Source organism: Bos taurus, chromosome 4 (genome assembly GCF_002263795.3).
Source record: "Bos taurus isolate L1 Dominette 01449 registration number 42190680 breed Hereford chromosome 4, ARS-UCD2.0, whole genome shotgun sequence".
Classification (NCBI taxonomy): domain Eukaryota; kingdom Metazoa; phylum Chordata; class Mammalia; order Artiodactyla; family Bovidae; genus Bos; species Bos taurus.
In genome coordinates, this window is record NC_037331.1 from 7,156,522 (window position 1) to 7,175,260 (window position 18,739).

Here is an 18,739-nt window from a genome sequence, read left to right on the forward strand (position 1 = left end):
TCAGTTTGTAAAAAAAAAAAAAAACTAACAATGAGGTGTATAATGAAGATTTGCTAATTCAAGTGTATGTTTGTTTTACTACAACAACCATTAAAAAGAAAAACAGTCAACTTATTTTGGGCTCGTCCAATACTGTATGCTTCCATAATTCCACTGAGTATATCAGAAGGGAGAATTGTCTTGATAAAGCCTGAACTTAAGTGGAACTTCAAGATATTACTGAGGGAAAGAAAAAATTAATGCTAACAATGATAAGTATCCTTTATGAATATCAGACACTTTGCATACATGATTCTATTTGCTTCTTTCAGTGATCTCATGGAATAGTCATAACATATTCCCATAACGTGTATGAGGGAACTGAGGCTTAGAGAAATTAAAGACTATACAGCTGACCAGAAGTGGGGTTGGAGATTTGCTTTATTCAAAGCTTGTGCTATTACATAATAATGCCTTCTTTACAATGATCACCTCAAACTGAAGGAAGTTCTATCTTGTGGAATTTGTAGAAAAGGTTGGACACACTCTTGTAAAAAGATAGAGCCAGGGTTGCCAGATCAAGTGCAGAAACCTGAATTTCAGATAGACTATGGATAATTTTTTAGTGTAAATATTCACCCTTTTCAATATTTCAGATATAGTAAACCTATAATTGTCCCATGCAATTATATATGTGTGTGTGTGTGCAATTATAACACACACTAAGGGCTTCCCTGGTGGCTCAGATGGTGATGAATCTGCCTTTGGAGACTGAACTTCAATTTCTGGATTGGGAAGATCCCCTGGACAAGGGCATGGCAACCCACTCTAGTATTCTTGCCTGGAGAATTCCATGGATGGAGAAGCCTGATGGGTTACAGTCCACGGGGTCACAAAGAGTTGGACACAACTGAGCAACTAACATATGCACACATACACACACACACACACACACACACACACACACACACACACCCCTAGATATACTAAAATATGAGAATCAAGTTTAACTGGGCACCCATTATTTTTAGGTACTAAATGTGGAAACCCCAGTTAGGGTGTGGTTTCTGCATGCTGGTACTACTGTTTAGTAGCATCCCTGTTCACTCTCAACTAGATGCCACAAGCATCCTCCTTTGGTTGCATCTCTGACAACCAAAACTGTTTCTGCAGATGTTGTCAAACAGCCACTTGGTGGGGGGAGGCAAGTGTCCTGATGGTTCAGAACCTCTGGATGAAAAAGCCAGGGGAGCATCCACTCACCTGATGGTGCAGCAAAAGCCAAGCTGATAACAAGATTCAGGGTAAATAAGATCATCTGCACCATTTTTCTATATTTTATATATGTAAATATATGATATTTGCTTTTCTCTTTCTGACTTATTTCACTTGGTATGACAGTCTCTAGGTCCATCCACGTCTCTGTGAATAACCCTATTTCATTCCTTTTTTATGGCTGAGTAATACTTCATTGTGTACATGTACCAAACCTTCTGTATCAGAAACCAATGAGAACCTACTGTATAATGCAGCAAACTCGACTCAGTGCTCTGTGGTGACCTAAATGGGAAAGAAGTCCAAAAAGAGGGGCTATATGTATACATGGGCTTCTCTGGTGGCTCAGCAGTAAAGAATCTGCCTGCCAATGCAGGAGACAGAGGTTTGATCCCTGGGTCTGGAAGATCCCCTGGAGAAGGAAACGACAACCCACTCCAGTATTCTTGCCTAGGAACTCCCATGGACAGAGGAGCCTTGGAAGGCTGCAGTCCATAGGGTCACAAAGAGTCGGACATGACTTAACAACTAAACAACAACAATATGTATACATATAGCTGATTCACTTTGATGTATAGGAGAAACTAATTGTAAAGCAGCTACACTCCAAAAAAATTAATCTTAAGAAGTACTCAGGGTATAGCATTGAGACTAATCAGTAATTCTTTAAAATGTGTAGGAGAGAAATTTAAATTATTTCTGCATCAATGCTTCTAAGGAGCCTCCTTCTAGGTCTTGACTAGCTCGCAAGTCAGGTTTGCATCCTGGTGGAAGTTCTGCAGGTGATTCTCCCCCAGGGGTCACTGCACCTCCTTTGCCCTGAGAATACCTGAAGCCAGATTTCTACTCCCGAGTTTATCAGTCTCCATATTTTTCTCAAGGAGGCACCAGACTCATTAACCAATCTCCTCAGGTGGGTGACTAAGGAGGCAGTGTTTTCAGGCAGATGAATGAAATAGGAGGTTTCCTTACATGCCCAGAACCTTGTGGTCACCTAGAACTATTTCCCGATCTGCCTGAAGGAGAGAAGACTGACTTTGACTCTTACTCATCACTGTCCATGGAGCAGGCTGGCCATGCAGAGTGCATCCATATGACACACTCGGTGTAGAAATCGTTCCCCCTTGGTTGTCTTTTTGCCCTAAACGTCTCCATCATCTCCCGAGAAGCCCAGTGGTTCAGCACTCCCTCCCTGACTTCGAAATTGACTTCTGGACTTGGAAAGCCACTGATGAGTCTGTCTTCCAAATGCCAATTTCTCAGCAAGGTCACATCCTGGATCTTGGGGGAGAAAAGGTTCATTGTTGGATCTACTTCAGTTGTAGAGTCGGGCTGACCCAGAGCTCCACTCAGTACATAAGGGGCTGAAGATGGTCTTTTTATTTTTTTTAATATAAATTTATTTATTTTATTTTGGAGGTTTATTACTTTACAATATTGTATTGGTTTTGCCATACATCAACATGAATCCGCCACAGGTATACACGTGTTCCCCATCCCAAACCCCCCTCCCTTCACCCTCCCCGTACCATCCCTCTGGGTCGTCCCAATGCACCAGCCCCAAGCATCCAGTATCATGCATCGAACCTGGACTCGTGATTTGTTTCACATATGATATTACACATGTTTCAATGCCATTCTCCCAAATCATCCCACCCTCTCCCTCTCCTACAGAGTCCAAAAGACTGTTCTATACATCTGTGTCTCTTTTGCTGTCTCGCAAACAGGGTTATCGTTACCATCTTTCTAAATTCCATATATATGCGTTAGTATACTGTATTGGTGTTTTTCTTTCTAGCCTACTTCACTCTGTGTAATAGGCTCCAGTTTCATCCACCTCATTAGAACTGATTCAAATGTATTCTTTTTAATGGCTAAGTAAATACTCCATTGTGTATATGTACCACAGCTTTCTTATCCATTCATCTGCTGATGGATATCTAGGTTGCTTCCATGTCCTGGCTATTATAAACAGTGCTGCGATGAACATTGGGGTACATGTGTCTCTTTTCATTCTGGTTTCTTCGGTGTGTATGCCCAGTAGTGGGATTGCTGGGTCATAAGGCAGTTCTATTACCAGTTTTTTAAGGAATCTCCACGCTGTTCTCCATAGTGGCTGTACTAGTTTGCATTCCCACCAACAGTGTAAGAGGGTTCCCTTTTCTCCACACCCTCTCCAGCATTTATTGCTTGTAGACTTTTGGATTGCAGCCATTCTGACTGGCGTGAAATGGTACCTCATTGTGGTTTTGATTTGCATTTCTCTGATAATGAGTGATGTTGAGCATCTTTTAATGTGTTTGTTAGCCATCTGTATGTCTTCTTTGGAGAAATGTCTATTTAGTTCTTTGGCCCATTTTTTGACTGGGTCATTTATTTTTCTGGAGTTGAGCTGTAGGAGTTGCTTGTATATTTGTTTCTGGGCCAACTGCCTGAAAAACATGCCCGCCCCTACCTGTCACCACCAGCACTCCTGCTTACAGTCTGGTCTTCGTTTTGCACTGAACCCCTGCTGTCCAGATCGCCTGGTATGAAGATCTCACACATGAAACCTATTGAGGGGCCTTAGGGATTGCTCCAAGTATCCTAATTACAACAACCACAGTGCTGTGCAAATGTCTGTTTCTAATTTTTCCCCCTTCTCCAGATCTCTTCACCCCTGGCAGGTGTGACCCCTGCACTGAAGTTCACTTCTCTGGGGCTCAGGACTTCCCTCTCATCTTCATGGAAACTGAAGATGTGTTCCTTACCCACCCCAACCCGCAGGAATCTGTCTTTATGACTAATGGACCCTCACCCACTGGGGATCAAAACAGGAGCACGCCTGAGACCAGGCACATCTGAGGGTCAGAAACCCCACTGCTGGCAGGATCCTGCCACCAGGATCCCTGTTCTGAAGCTGGGACTAGACAAGCAGAGCTGAAAAGAAAGCCTCGAGAGACTTTGGAGTCCTTCCTGGGACTGGGTCAGGGACCCTAAGCACAGCTGACTTAACCCACACTTAATTTTCAGGCCCCACTTCTTTCCCTGAAGTCAACCCTTTTAGCAACAGAAGCTGCTTTAACTAAAGTTTGACTAAAGATATTCAGGAAGTATCTGCCTGGGAAGATCAGCCTCCAGGCGTCTTCTGCCAGGGGTTCTTCTTTGGAAGACAATTTTTTAGGGCAGGGGTCCCCAACTTCCCAGATCTAATGCCTGATGATTTGAGATGGAGCTCCTCCTGATGGGAAGAGCCGACTTATTGGAAGAGACCCTATGCTGGGAAAGATTTAACGCAGAGGAGAAGGGGACGACAAAGGATGAGATGGCTGGATGGCATCACTGACTTAATGGACATGAGTTTGAGGAAACTCTGGGAGGTGGTGAAGGACAGGGAAGCCTTGAATACTGCAGTACATGGGGTCGCAAAGGGTTGGACAGGACTTAGAGACTGAACAACAAAGTACACAACAAATATAATGCATTTGAATCATCCTGAAACCATCTCCCACCCTATCTGTAGAAAAAAACTGTCTTCCACAAACTGGTCCCTGGTGCCAGAAAGGTTGGGGACCACTGCCTTAATGGACCCTTTGGAGCACCACTCCCATCCAGAGATTTTGCATGTGTAATAGGGCCCGAGCTGGCAGAAATGTGGAAGCGGCTTCCTCATCAGCAGTGGGCAGTCATGACTCAGTGGAGGGATGCGCACGGGTGGGCGGCAGGTGAGCAGCCAGCTATGGAAGAGGGATCCGCAACCACACGTGCAGTTCACAGCCTGCCCCCAACTGTGAAAACAAACATGGTGCTTTGTGCTTGTGAAGGTATATCATTTGCCAGGCAGCTTTGAAGCAAAGAGGGACTAGCAGATAGTATGATTTTAAAGGAAATGCATGAGTAACAGATTTTTGGGGAAAAAATCCAGTAACTAGCTCTTTCCCCTTCTAATTTTAAGCGCTGGGTTATTTGTTTTCCTCAAGACGTTCATTAGCCTCAGGCAGCACGTGCTGTTCAAGTGCCATTCAGAGAACAGCTGTGTAGAGCGGCTCCTTCTCAGTCCCCAGCCTCGCTGAAAGGGACCTGCCACGCGAGCGCCGTTCTCTAGCCCCAATCAACCCGCCTCTTTCAGATGCTGAAATCGTGTGTTTTCTCTGTGAAGCAGATGCTCCCATGGTTTACGACTAAATTATCTGAAGAGGTTGGGGAAAGGGTCTCAGGATGAGCCAAAACAGGAAGTCTGTTGGAGGTTTTAAATGCTGCTAAAATCCAGCCTTTGTTTATGTTGAAAAGAATGCAATGAAAGAAGAGGACAGATGACAAGTGACATTAAATTCCAACCAAAGCTGGGGAAAAAATGAGCTCGTAGCTAGTTTTCTGTTGAAAGACACCATGTGACTGAGTTAACTCGGTGTGTTGTCCAAATTCAGCCTCTGTCCACTGGTGCTGGATTAAATTAAGGAAATGGAGTTTTGGGTGAAATAGAAAGAGTTTTATTTCTTTGCCAGGCAAAGAGGGACACTTTGGGTTAATGCCCTCTTTCCCAACTCTGTGTCCTGATCTGAAAGGGGTAGTGAGTTTTACAGTAATGGTTCAAAGACAGCATGGTTAGTTTGTGGACATTCTTCTGATTGGTTGGTGATGAGGTCATCAAGAGTCATTGTCATCAACCTTCCAGTCTCAACCAGTCTGCATGCTTGTAGGCAGCTTAAAGTTAACTTCTTCCACTTGATGGGTTTTAGTATATGTAAAACACCTCGAAGGACATGGCTCAGAGTATTATCTATGGTTCTTGGAAGGAACTAAAGTTCCTTGGCTTTGTTCAATGCCTAAAGTATTATTATTTTATCCTATATGGCTGTTTTCCTTCCTGCATTTTCACACTTCTCTGATTAGGTTTATTCTTTGACTGAAGTTTTTCTAAAGACAAAGGCAGGCAGAGGACATGCTGGGGTCTTTTCCAGCAGGGCCTCATAGGGTCCTGCTTGGTTACAGTGGCCTGACGTTAGCCATTTTTAAGGGTCTGACTAAAGGGGATAAGCCACCCATGGGGCAGTGCCTGAGGGTGGGGCTCAGGATGGTCTACCTGACTCAGTTGTCACAGTCTGGGGTAGCTGCTGAGAGTCATCCAGCATTCAATGTGAAATTAAAATATTTCTTCACTCCAGCAGCCCAGCTTGGGCTGGTGCACAATTTCAGTTCCCTTATTTATTATGTGCTATTAGTATTATTTTATAAGCAAGCTATTAGAGAATGTCCTGGGTGGAACTGGAGGAAGAGAACACACCTGGTAGCTGCCCACAGAAAGAGAGAATGTCATAAGACACCCAATTTAATTCAGGTGCTCAGAAATAGTACCTGTTTGATTAGTGTCATTTTATTATTTTTTGTAAGTTTGGGGATGGTAACTTTAATCCATAACCCATACCCAATGGTTTGCCCCTCCTTTTAGAGCCTCTGAAATCATTCCTCTACCAAGTGTTACCCCAAATGGACTGTAAGAACCTTTAAAAGTCAAAGATATTCTCTGTGTCAGATTTTTTCAGCAATCTTCAAGGTCTAAAATTGTGCATTACACTTGAATTCATTAAAATCTATATTAGATAGATAAGATGGATGATAGGTAAGATAGGTAGATGACAGATAAGTAGACAGAGATGGACGGACAGATAAGTAGATGATAGATAGGTAAATGATAAATGATAGGTAAGATAGACCATACATAGGTGGATAGATGATAGATAAATAGGTAAATGTTCAAGCTGGTTTTAGAAAAGGCAGAGGAATCAGAGATCAAATTGCCAAATCCGCTAGATCATTGAAAAAGCAAAAGAGTTCCAGAAAAACATCTATTTCTGCTTTATTGACTATGCCAAAGCCTTTGACTGTGTGGATCACAATAAACTGTGGAAAATTCTAAAAGAGATGGGAATACCAGACCATCTGACCTTCTTCTTGAGAAACCTGTATGCAGGTCAGGAAGCAACAGTTAGAACTGGACATGGAACAACAGACTGGTTGCAAATAGGAAAGGAGTACGTCAAGGCTGTATATTGTCACCCTGCTTATTTAACTTATATGCAGAGTACATCATGAGAAACACTGGACTGGAGGAAGCACAAGCTAGAATCAAGATTGCCAGGAGAAATATCAATAACCTCAGATATGCAGATGACACCACCCTTACGGCAGAAAGTGAAGAGAAACTAAAAAGCCTCTTGATAAAGTTGAAAGAGGAGAGTGAAAAAGTTGGCTTAAAGCTCAACATTCAGAAAACAAAGATCATGACATCCGGTTCCATCACTTCATGGGAAATAGATGGGGAAACAGTGTCAGACTTTATTTTGGGGGGCTCCAAAATCACTGCAGATGGTGACTGCAGCCATGAAATTAAAAGACGCTTACTCCTTGGAAGGAAAGTTATGACCAACCTAGATAGCGTATACAAAAGCAGAGACATTACTTTGCCAACAAAGGTCTGTCTAGTCAAGGCTATGGCTTTTCCAGTGGTCATGTATGGATGTGAGAGTTGGACTGTGAAGAAGGCTGAGCGCCGAAGAATTGATGCTTTTGAACTGTGGTGTTGGAGAAGACTCTTGAGAGTCCCTTGGACTGCAAGGAGATCCAACCAGTCCATTCTAAAGGAGATCAGTCCTGGGTGTTCTTTGGAAGGACTGATGCTGAAGCTGAAACTCCAATACTTTGGCCACCTGATGCGAAGAGTTGACTCATTGGAAAAGACCCTGATGTTGGGAGGGATTGGGGGCAGGAGGAGAAGGGGTCGACAGAGGATGAGATGGCTGGATGGCATCACTGACTCGATGGACATAAGTTTGAGCAAACTCCAGGAGTTAGTGATGAACAGGGAGGCCTGGTGTGCTGCAATTCATGGTGTTGCAAAGAGTCGGACACGACTGAGCAACTGAACTGAACTGACTGAAGTAGTAAATAGATACAGAGAGAGATGAAGAGAGAAATGATAGAGAGAGATGGGTGGATAGATAACTACATAGAGGTAGATTGATAATAGACAGACAAATGCTACATGATAGATGGATGATAGATAAGAAGGATGATAGGTAGATAGACACAGAGACAGAGAGACCATAAGTAGACAGATGACAGACAGATAACAGAAAGCTGATAACTAGGTAGATGATGACAGATAGCTAAGGTAGACGACAGATGGGTAGACTGACACACACACAGAGATGTAGCTAGATAGGTAGATAGTAGACAGACAATAGCTGAGCAATGGGTGGTAGGCCCTGGGAGGGAAGAATAGGAAGACAACCCTGGAAAATATTTATGATCATTTGAGTCATACGTGGTCTAATGGAGAAGAAGAATCTAGATTTTGAGCTTCATATTTCCATCCTAATCTTAAACCTTCAATCTGTCTCATTCTTATTTTGTATGTAAAAGAAAACCTTTCCAAGACTCTTTCATCTCCCCCTCTCTATTTATTTTAGACTCTCAGCTGTGGATATGAGAAACCAAAACCAAAAAGAATTCTATGCAGAAGATGATGAGTACCTTGATATAAGATCAAACTCACACACACCTGGAAAGGTGAAACAAAAATCATGGGAAGAGGGTATAAGGCCAAAGTCTGCATCCCACCAGGAGACAAACTTGCTGAGGGCTGACAACTGAGAGAGTTTGGTAAAGAATAGATGTGGATGAAAAAAAAAAAAGAATAGATGTGGATGAAAGGTAGAACCAGACTGGAGAGAGTGCTAAGTGCCAAGAAAAGACATCAGATACTAAGGGGAAGAAATTATCCATCATGAAAATAACTTAACTTGGGAATATTTTAGATATGGTCCAATGGCATAAAGAAAAGGACCTTCATGTAACCGAAAGTGGCATCCAGCTGCTCGCCACTCAAAAGCCAATAAAGAGGCCAGGCTGGTGAAAAGAAAGGTTGGCTTCAGAGGCTGGCAACAGGGTTGGGTGGGAAGAAGGTTGGATGCCTGTCCAAAGGCCGACTGCCCCACTGATAATCAGTGAGAAAAAGCTTTTATGGACAAAGGGAGGGGGCTACGTTCAGAAACAGCCAGTCAGCTCTAACAATCATCTTGAAATTGGTCCTGAGTAGTCTGACCAGTGTCATGTTGATTATTTTATGTACAGTTTATCTTCAGTTCCAGGATTAGTTTGTTCCCATTTCCTTGAGGGGAGGAATTGTGGCAGGTTACGTCATGCTAAAGTCTGGTCACCATATAGTTAACTTCTTCCAGCTGGTGGGGGTTTCAGTATCTAAAGGAATTAAAGGTCCTTGGCTTCGCCTAATGACTAAACTATCATCCTTTGGCTGTTTTCCTTTGTTTCTACATGTTCTTACTGCTCTGATTAAACTTATTCTCTGGCTAAAGTTTTTCCTCAGGCAAAAATCAGGCAGGGGGCATGAGGGCAAGGACCATGGAGTCCTGCTCCATTTCTGTTGGAGACTAGTCCCAAAGTTATTTCAGCTGATAACCCAATAAAAAACAGAGACACCACTTTGCCAACAAAAGCCTGTCTAGTCAAAGCTGTGGTTTTTCCAGTAGTCATGTGTGGATGTGAGAGTTGGATGATAAAGAAAGTTGAGCGCAGAACTGTGGTGTTGAAGACTCTTGAGAGTCCCTTGGACTACAAGGAGATCCAACCAGTCCATCCTAAAGGAAATAAGTCCTGAATATTCACTGGAAGGACTGATGCTGAAACTGAAGCTCCAATACTTCCAAGCCACCTGATAGGAAGAACTGTCTCATTGGAAAAGACCCTGATGCTGGGAAAGACTGAGGGGAGGAGAAGAAGAGGACAACAGAGGATGAGATGGTTGGATGGCGTCACTGACTCATTGGACATGAGTTTGAGCAAACTCCAGGAGATAGTGAGGGACAGGGAAGCCTGGCATGCTGTAGCCCATGGGGTGGCAAAGAGTCAGACATGACTTAGCTACTGAACAACAACAACAATAGGTGAAGATTATATTAAATGGAGAGCTTTTCTGTAAAATAAGATTTTCAGGAAATATCAGAGGCCCTAATGGCTTTTCTTTTTCCCAGGGAAATTAGCAAATCAATAAAAGAAAAATAAAAGATGATTCTTATAGCACAGCTTTCAGAGACCCTGGAGGGGAAACCTGCAAGGCCAGCAAACAGCCAAGGCTCACCTCACCTTCAGAGTATCCTCTTACCCTTGTCTGAGATGGGTCTCAGTATCTGAAAACTTCATCTACTAGGAAACTTAGAGTTGTATCTTCCCAATTTCAAAGTAATTTTGAGCTAAAACATTGACTAAATCTGTTTGATAGTTTATAGGAAAAAAGAAAAATGCTAAGTAAATCTATGAAGAATTTTAGATAAGAAATACATACAACATCAAAAAAGTAAAAGATGCATGAACAAAAGCAGTAAATTAATTTTCATTCAAGGGAAAGATTAGTCATAAAATAAATACTATCAGATCTTATACATGTGCTATATTTGGAACACAGGTTTGGTTTCTCAGCAGCAAGAAAGGATGGAAGCTCTTCTCAAATACTATTCAGAAAGTTTTGCTGCCAACATAAACCAAGTGCATGGATTTCATTGTTCCCCAAACAATGCAACTTTCTCAACAAATCCAGTCCCAGTGTCTTCACTATAATTTATCTACCCCTGCCCCACAGTATCCAAGGCTGCTATTCTAGTCCATAAAAAAGAGGAGTCTCTGTTTTTCCCACCATGAATAACCAGGACACACCATCTCCTCAGTCTGTGATTTTGCGTTATTAGCTTCTGGGGTCCTAACTTCCTTTCCCAAGCTCTCACCTTTCTGTCACAATTCCCTACTCAACATCTCAATTACTGCAGCTTTAAATTACAAGCAATGAAAAGTCCTGGTGAAAAGAGATATTACCCCTCTAAGGTGTATTTTATGACAACTGCAGGGAAAAGGCAAAGTGGCCATTCATTAAGGTAAAGTCTCTCACTCCGTCACACATGCACAGCAAGCTAGCTTCTGAGTCTGGGCATCAATACTGACCAGGAGCTATGCCTTCACCACAGCTAACAGCACCTGGATTTTGCAAGAGGCCCAATAATTTAATAAGGAAAAATAAATAAATAGCTTAAGAAAGCACCTCTTTGGATGGCTTACCAGAGTGACAAGGAGCTGTGACAGAGATTCACAAGGAAAGTAAAGATATCTTTATTGCTACTATCAAATTTTAAATTATTACTTAGGAAGAATCAGGAAGCATATCTCTTTTAAAGAGCCCTGAATTTATTTAAAAAATAAGCAACAAACTGAAAAAGATAACTTTTAACGTGTATGATGAATTAGCATGTTTTATATATTCATTTTTATTGAAGTATAATTGATTTACAATGCTGTATTAATTTCTTATGTACAGCAAAATGACTCAGTTACACACACACACATATATATGTATATTCTTTTTATCCATTATGGCTTATCACAGGATACTGAGTATAGCTCCCCATGCTGTACAGTGAGACCATGTTGTTCATTCGGCCTGTATGTAATAGGTTGCACCCACTCAGTCCAAAACAGCCAGTCAACCTGTCCCCCAATCCTCCTCCCTCTTGGCAACCATGTCTGTTCTCTGCTGCTAAGTCACTTCAGTCGTGTCCGACTCTGCGCGACCCCATAGACGGCAGCCCACCAAGCTCCCAATGCATGCAATTCTAAAAATAATTTTTTATATAAACTCAAATTCTTCTAATTAATATTCCCTGATTTGTTTTCCTTCCCGAGGATCTGTTCCTATATGAATCAAATTTCTGGAGGAACTGGGAGATTGAGATCGATACATGTACACCGTTGATAGTATGTGCAACATAATCAGCTGATGGGCGCATACTGTACAGCACTGGGACCTGCACTGAATGCTCTGCGGTGACATAAATGGAAAGGAAGTCTAGAAAGGAGGAGTGTACATACGCGTGCACACTCAGTCGCTCAGTCGTGTCTGATTCTGCGACCCCATGGGCTGTGGCCCGCCATGCTCCTCTGCCCATGCGATTCTCCAGGCAGGAATACTGGAGTGGGCTTCTGTGCGCTCCTCCAGGGGATCTTCCCCACCCAGGGATAGAACCCGTGTCTCCTGCCTTGTAGGCAGGTCCTTTACCACTTGTGCCACCTGGGAAGCCCAGATGTATGTAAACATATGGATGATGCTCTTTGCTGTACAACAGAAAGTAGCACCACATTGCAAACCAACTAAACTCCAATAAAAATAAATTTCTCTTCTCACAAATGTTTATGAGTGTAATTTTTAAGAGCTATCTTATGAATAGGCCAGTCATCAGATTTAGGTGCCATCACTGTGCTATAATAGTGGAATAGATCATTCCTTCCATGTTTCAGGCTTTGAGTTTAGCATGTTTTATATAGTTAAGCTTTGATGAAGAATTAAGCCCTCTTTCCTTTTCATCCCTATATAATAGAGACAGTCAATTGGGAAGCAAAAGTCTTGATTTCTGCACAATTAGATATGAATCTTTGTTCTATCCAGCATGACATTGATGAACCCCTGTCAGATCATCTAGTCTCACCCAGTCCCTGCTTCAGAATTGCTTATCTTGGGCTCTGCTTCAGGAAGAGTCCACACATTTACCGAGTGTAGGGTTCCTGCCACAGAGCAGGTGTTTCATCATAACTAATCTTCTTGCATCTCCTTCTCTCTAAACAGCATTTCTAATTAGTGTGTGTTTGAGAGGATTTCTTAAGTAATTTCTTTTTTTTTTAATTTAATTTTATTTTTAAACTTTACAATATTGTATTAGTTTTGCCAAATATCAAAATAAATCCGCCACAGGTATATCTCTGTTCCCCATCCTAAACCCTCCTCCCTCCTCCCTCCACATACCATCCCTCTGGGACATCCCAGTGCACCAGCCCCAAGCATCCAGTATCGTGCATCGAACCTGGACTGGCATCTCATTTCATACATGATATTATACATGTTTCAATGCCATTCTCCCAAATCTCCCCACCCTCTCCCTCTCCCACAGAGTCCAAAAGACTGATCTATACATCAGTGTCTCTTTTGCTGTCTCGTACACAGGGTTATTGTTACCATCTTTCTAAATTCCATATATATGCGTTAGTATACTGTATTGGTGTTTTTCTTTCTGGCTTACTTCACTCTGTATAATAGGCTCCAGTTTCATCCACCTCATTAGAACTGATTCAAATGTATTCTTTTTAATGGCTGAGTAATACTCCATTGTGTACATGTACCACAGCTTTCTTATCCATTCATCTGCTGATGGACATCTAGGCTGCTTCCATGTCCTGGCTATTATAAACAGTGCTGCGATGAACATTGGGGTACACGTGTCTCTTTCCCTTCTGGTTTCCTCAGTGTGTATGCCCAGCAATGGGATTGCTGGATCATAAGGCAGTTCTATTACCAGTTTTTTAAGGAATCTCCACACTGTTCTCCATAGTGGCTGTACTAGTTTGCATTCCCACCAACAGTGTAAGAGGGTTCCCTTTTCTCCGCACCCTCTCCAGCATTTATTGCTTGTAGACTTTTGGATCACAGCCATTCTGACTGGCATGAAATGGTACCTCATAGTGGTTTTGATTTGCATTTCTCTGATAATGAGTGATGTAGAGCATCTTTTCATGTGTTTGTTAGCCATTTGTATGTCTTCTTTGGAGAAATGTTTATTTAGTTCTTTGGCCCATTTTTTGACTGGGTCATTTATTTTCCTGGAGTTGAGCTGTAGGAGTTGCTTGTATATTTTGAGATTAGTTGTTTGTCAGTTACTTCATTTGCTATTATTTTCTCCCATTCTGAAGGCTGTCTTTTCACCTTGCTAATAGTTTCCTTTGTTGTGCAGAAGCTTTTAAGGTTAATTAGGTCCCATTTGTTTATTTTTGTTTTTATTTCCAATATTCTGGGAGGTGGGTCATAGAGGATCTTGCTGTGATGTATGTCGGAGAGTATTTTGCCTATGTTCTCCTCTAGGAGTTTTATAGTTTCTGGTCTTACATTGAGATCTTTAATCCATTTTGAGTTTATTTTTGTGTATGGTGTTAGAAAGTGGTCCAGTTCCATTCTTTTACAAGTGGTTGACCAGTTTTCCCAGCACCACTTGTTAAAGAGATTGTCTTTAATCCATTGTATATTCTTGCCTCCTTTGTCAAAGATAAGGTGTCCATATGTGCGTGGATTTATCTCTGGGCTTTCTATTTTGTTCCATTGATCAATATTTCTGTCTTTGTGCCAGTACCATACTGTCTTGATAACTTTGGCTATGTAGTAGAGCCTGAAGTCAGGCAGGTTGATTCTTCCAGTTCCATTCTTTTTTCTCAAGATAGCTTTGGCTATTCGAGGTTTTTTGTATTTCCATACAAATTGTGAAATTATTTGTTCTAGCTCTGTGAAGAATACCATTGGTAGCTTGATAGGGATTGCATTGAATCTATAGACTGCTTTGGGTAGTATACTCATTTTCACTATATTCATTCTTCCAATCCATGAACATGGTATATTTCTCCATCTAGTAGTGTCCCCTTATTTCTTTCACAAGTGTTTTATAGTTTTCTATATATAGGTCTTTAGTTTCTTTAGGTAGATATATTCCTAAGTATTTTATTCTTTCCGTTGCAATGGTGAATGGAATTGTTTCCTTAATTTCTCTTTCTGTTTTCTCATATTAGTGTATAGGAATGCAAGGGATTTCTGTGTGTTGATTTTATATCCTGCAACTTTACTGTAGTCATTGATTAGTTCTATTAATTTTCTGGTGAAATCTTTAGGGTTTTCTATGTAGAGGATCATGTCATCTGCAAACAGTGAGAGTTTTACTTCTTGTTTTCCAATTTGGATTCCTTTTATATCTTTTTCTGCTCTGATTGCTGTGGCCAAAACTTCCAAAACTATGTTGAATAGTAGTGGTGAGAGTGGGCACCCTTGTCTTGTTCCTGACTTTAGAGGAAATGCTTTCAATTTTTCACCATTGAGGATAATGTTTGCTGTGGGTTTGTCATATATAGCTTTTATTATGTTGAGGTATGTTGCTTCTATTCCTGCTTTCTGGAGAGTTTTTATCATAAATGGATGTTGAATTTTGTCAAAGGCTTTCTCTGCATCTATTGAGATAATCATATGGTTTTTATTTTTCAATTTGTTAATGTGGTATATTACATTGATTGATTTGCAGATATTGAAGAATCCTTGCATCCCTGGGATAAAGCCCACTTGATCATGGTGTATGATCTTTTTAATGTGTTGTTGGATTCTGATTGCTAGAATTTTGTTAAGGATTTTTGCATCTATGCTCATCAGTGATACTGGCCTGTAGTTTTCTTTTTTTGTGTCATCTTTGTCAGGTTTTGGTATTAGGGTGATGGTGGCCTTATAGAATGAGTTTGGAAGTTTACCTTCCTCTGCAATTTTCTGGAAGAGTTTGAGCAGGATAGGTGTTAGCTCTTCTCTAAATTTTTGGTAGAATTCAGCTGTGAAGCCGTCTGGACTTGGGCTTTTGTTTGCTGGAAGATTTTTGATTACAGTTTCAATTTCCGTGCTTGTGATGGATCTGTTAAGATTTTCTATTTCTTCCTGGTCCAGTGTTGGAAAGTTGTACTTTTCTAAGAATTTGTCCATTTCTTCCACGTTGTCCATTTTATTGGCATATAATTGCTGATAGTAGTCTCTTATGATCCTTTATATTTCTGTGTTTTCTGTTGTGATCTCTCCATTTTCATTTCTAATTTTATTGATTTGATTTTTCTCCCTTTGTTTCTTGATGAGTCTGGCTAATGGTTTGTCAATTTTATTTATCCTTTCAAAGAACCAGCTTTTGGCTTTGTTGATTTTTGCTATGGTCTCTTTTGTTTCTTTTGCATCTATTTCTGCCCTAATTTTTAAGATGTCTTTCCTTCTACTAACCCTGGGGTTCTTCATTTCTTCCTTTTCTAGATGCTTTAGGTGTAGAGTTAGGTTATTCATTTGACTTTTTTCTTGTTTCTTGAGGTATGCCTGTATTGCTATGAACTTTCCCCTTAGGACTGCTTTTACCGTGTCCCACAGGTTTTGGGTTGTTGTGTTTTCATTTTCATTCATTTCTATGCAAATTTTGATTTCTTTTTTGATTTCTTCTGTGATTTGTTGGTTATTTAGCAGCGTGTTGTTCAGCCTCCATATGTTGGAATTTTTAATAGTTTTTCTCCTGTAATTGAGATCTAATATTACTGCATTGTGGTCAGAAAAGATTCTTGGAATGATTTCAATTTTTTTTTGAATTTACCAAGGCTAGATTTATGGCCCAGGAAGTGGTCTATCCTGGAGAAGGTTCCATGGCGCTTGAGAAAAAGGTGAAATTCACTATTTTGGAATGAAATGTCCTATAGATATCAATTAGGTGTAACTGGTCTATTGTATCATTTAAAGTTTGTGTTTCCTTGTTAATTTTCTGTTTAGTTGATCTATCCATAGGTGTAAGTGGGGTATTAAAGTCTCCCACTATTATTGTGTTATTGTTAATGTCTCCTTTCATACTTGCTAGCATTTGTCTTACATATTGCGGCGCTCCCATCTTGGGTGCATATATATTTATAATTGTTATATCTTCTTCTTGGATTGATCCTTTGATCATTATGTAGTGACCATCTTTGTCTCTTTTCACAGCCTTTGTTTTAAAGTCTATTTTATCTGATATAAGTATTGCTACTCCTGCTTTCTTTTGGTCCCTATTTGCATAGAAAATCTTTTTCCAGCCCTTCACTTTCAGTCTTTTGTGTCCCCTGTTTTGAGGTGGGTCTCTTGTAGACAACATATGTAGGGGTCTTGTTTTTGTATCCATTCAGCCAGTCTTTGTCTTTTGGTTGGGGCATTCAACCCATTTACGTTTAAGGTAATTACTGATTAGTATGATCCCGTTGCCATTTACTTTATTGTTTTGGGTTCGAGTTTATACGCCCTTTTTGTGATTCCTGTCTAGAGAATATCCTTTAGTATTTGTTGGAGAGCTGGTTTGGTGGTGCTGAATTCTCTCAGCTTTTGCTTGTCTGAAAAGCTTTTGATTTCTCCTTCATATTTGAATGAGATCCTTGCTGGGTACAATAATCTGGGCTGTAGGTTATTTTCTTTCATCATTTTAAGCATGTCTTGCCATTCCCTCCTGGCTTGAAGAGTTTCTATTGAAAGATCAGCTGTTATCCTTATGGGAATTCCCTTGTGTGTTATTTGTTGTTTTTCCCTTGCTGCTTTTAATATTTGTTCTTTGTGTTTGATCTTTGTTAATTTGATTAATATGTGTCTTGTGGTGTTTCGCCTTGGGTTTATCCTGTTTGGGATTCTCTGGGTTTCTTGGACTTGGGTGATTATTTCCTTCCCCATTTTAGGGAAGTTTTCAACTATTATCTCCTCAAGTATTTTCTCATGGTCTTTCTTTTTGTCTTCTTCTTCTGGGACTCCTATGATTCGAATGTTGTAGTGTTTAATATTGTCCTGGAGCTCTCTGAGATTGTCCTCATTTCTTTTAATTCGTTTTTCTTTTATCCTCTCTGATTCATTTATTTCTACCATTCTATCTTCTAATTCACTAATCCTATCTTCTGCCTCTGTTATTCTACTATTTGTTGCCTCCAGAGTGTTTTTAATTTCATTCATTGCATTATTCATTATATATTGACTCTCTTTTATTTCTTCTAGGTCCTCATTAAACCTTTCTTGCATCTTCTCAATCCTTGCCTCCAGGCTATTTATCTGTGATTCTATTTTGATTTCAAGATTTTGAGTCATTTTCACTATCATTATTTGGAATTCTTTATCAGGTAGATTCCCTATCTCTTCCTCTTTTGTTTGGTTTGATGGGCATTTATCCTGTTCCTTTACCTGCTGGGTATTCCTCTGTCTCTTCATCTTGTTTAAATTGCTGAGTTTGGGGTGTCCTTTCTGTATTCTGGCAGTTTGTGGAGTTCTCTTTATTGTGGTGTTTCCTCACTGTGTGTGGGTTTGTACAGGTGGCTTGTCAAGGTTTCTTGGTTAGGGAAGCTTGTGTCGGTGTTCTGGTGGGTGGAGCTGTATTTCTTCTCTCTGGAGTGCAATGAAATGTCCAGTAATGAGTTATGAGATGTCTATGGTTTTGGGGTGACTTTGGGCTGCCTGTATCTTGGAGCTCAGGTCTGTGTTCCTTGCTGGTGGAGAATTTGCTTGGTATGTCTTGCCCTGGAACTTATTGGCCCTTGTGTGGTGCTTGGTTTCAGTGTCAGTATGGAGGCATTTGATGAGCTCCTGTCAATTAATGTTCCTTGGAGTCAGGAGTTCCCTGGAGTCAGGGTTTGGACTTAAGCCTCGTGCTTCCAGTTATCGATCTTATTTTTACAGTAGTTTCAAAGCTTCTCCTTTTATACAGCACCATTGGTAAAACATCTACGTTAAAGATAAAAAGTTTCTCTACCGTGAGGGTCACCCAGAGAGGTTTACAGGGTTACATGGAGAAGAGAAGAGAGAGAGGGAGTTAGAGGTGACCCGAATGAGATGAGGTGGAATCAATAG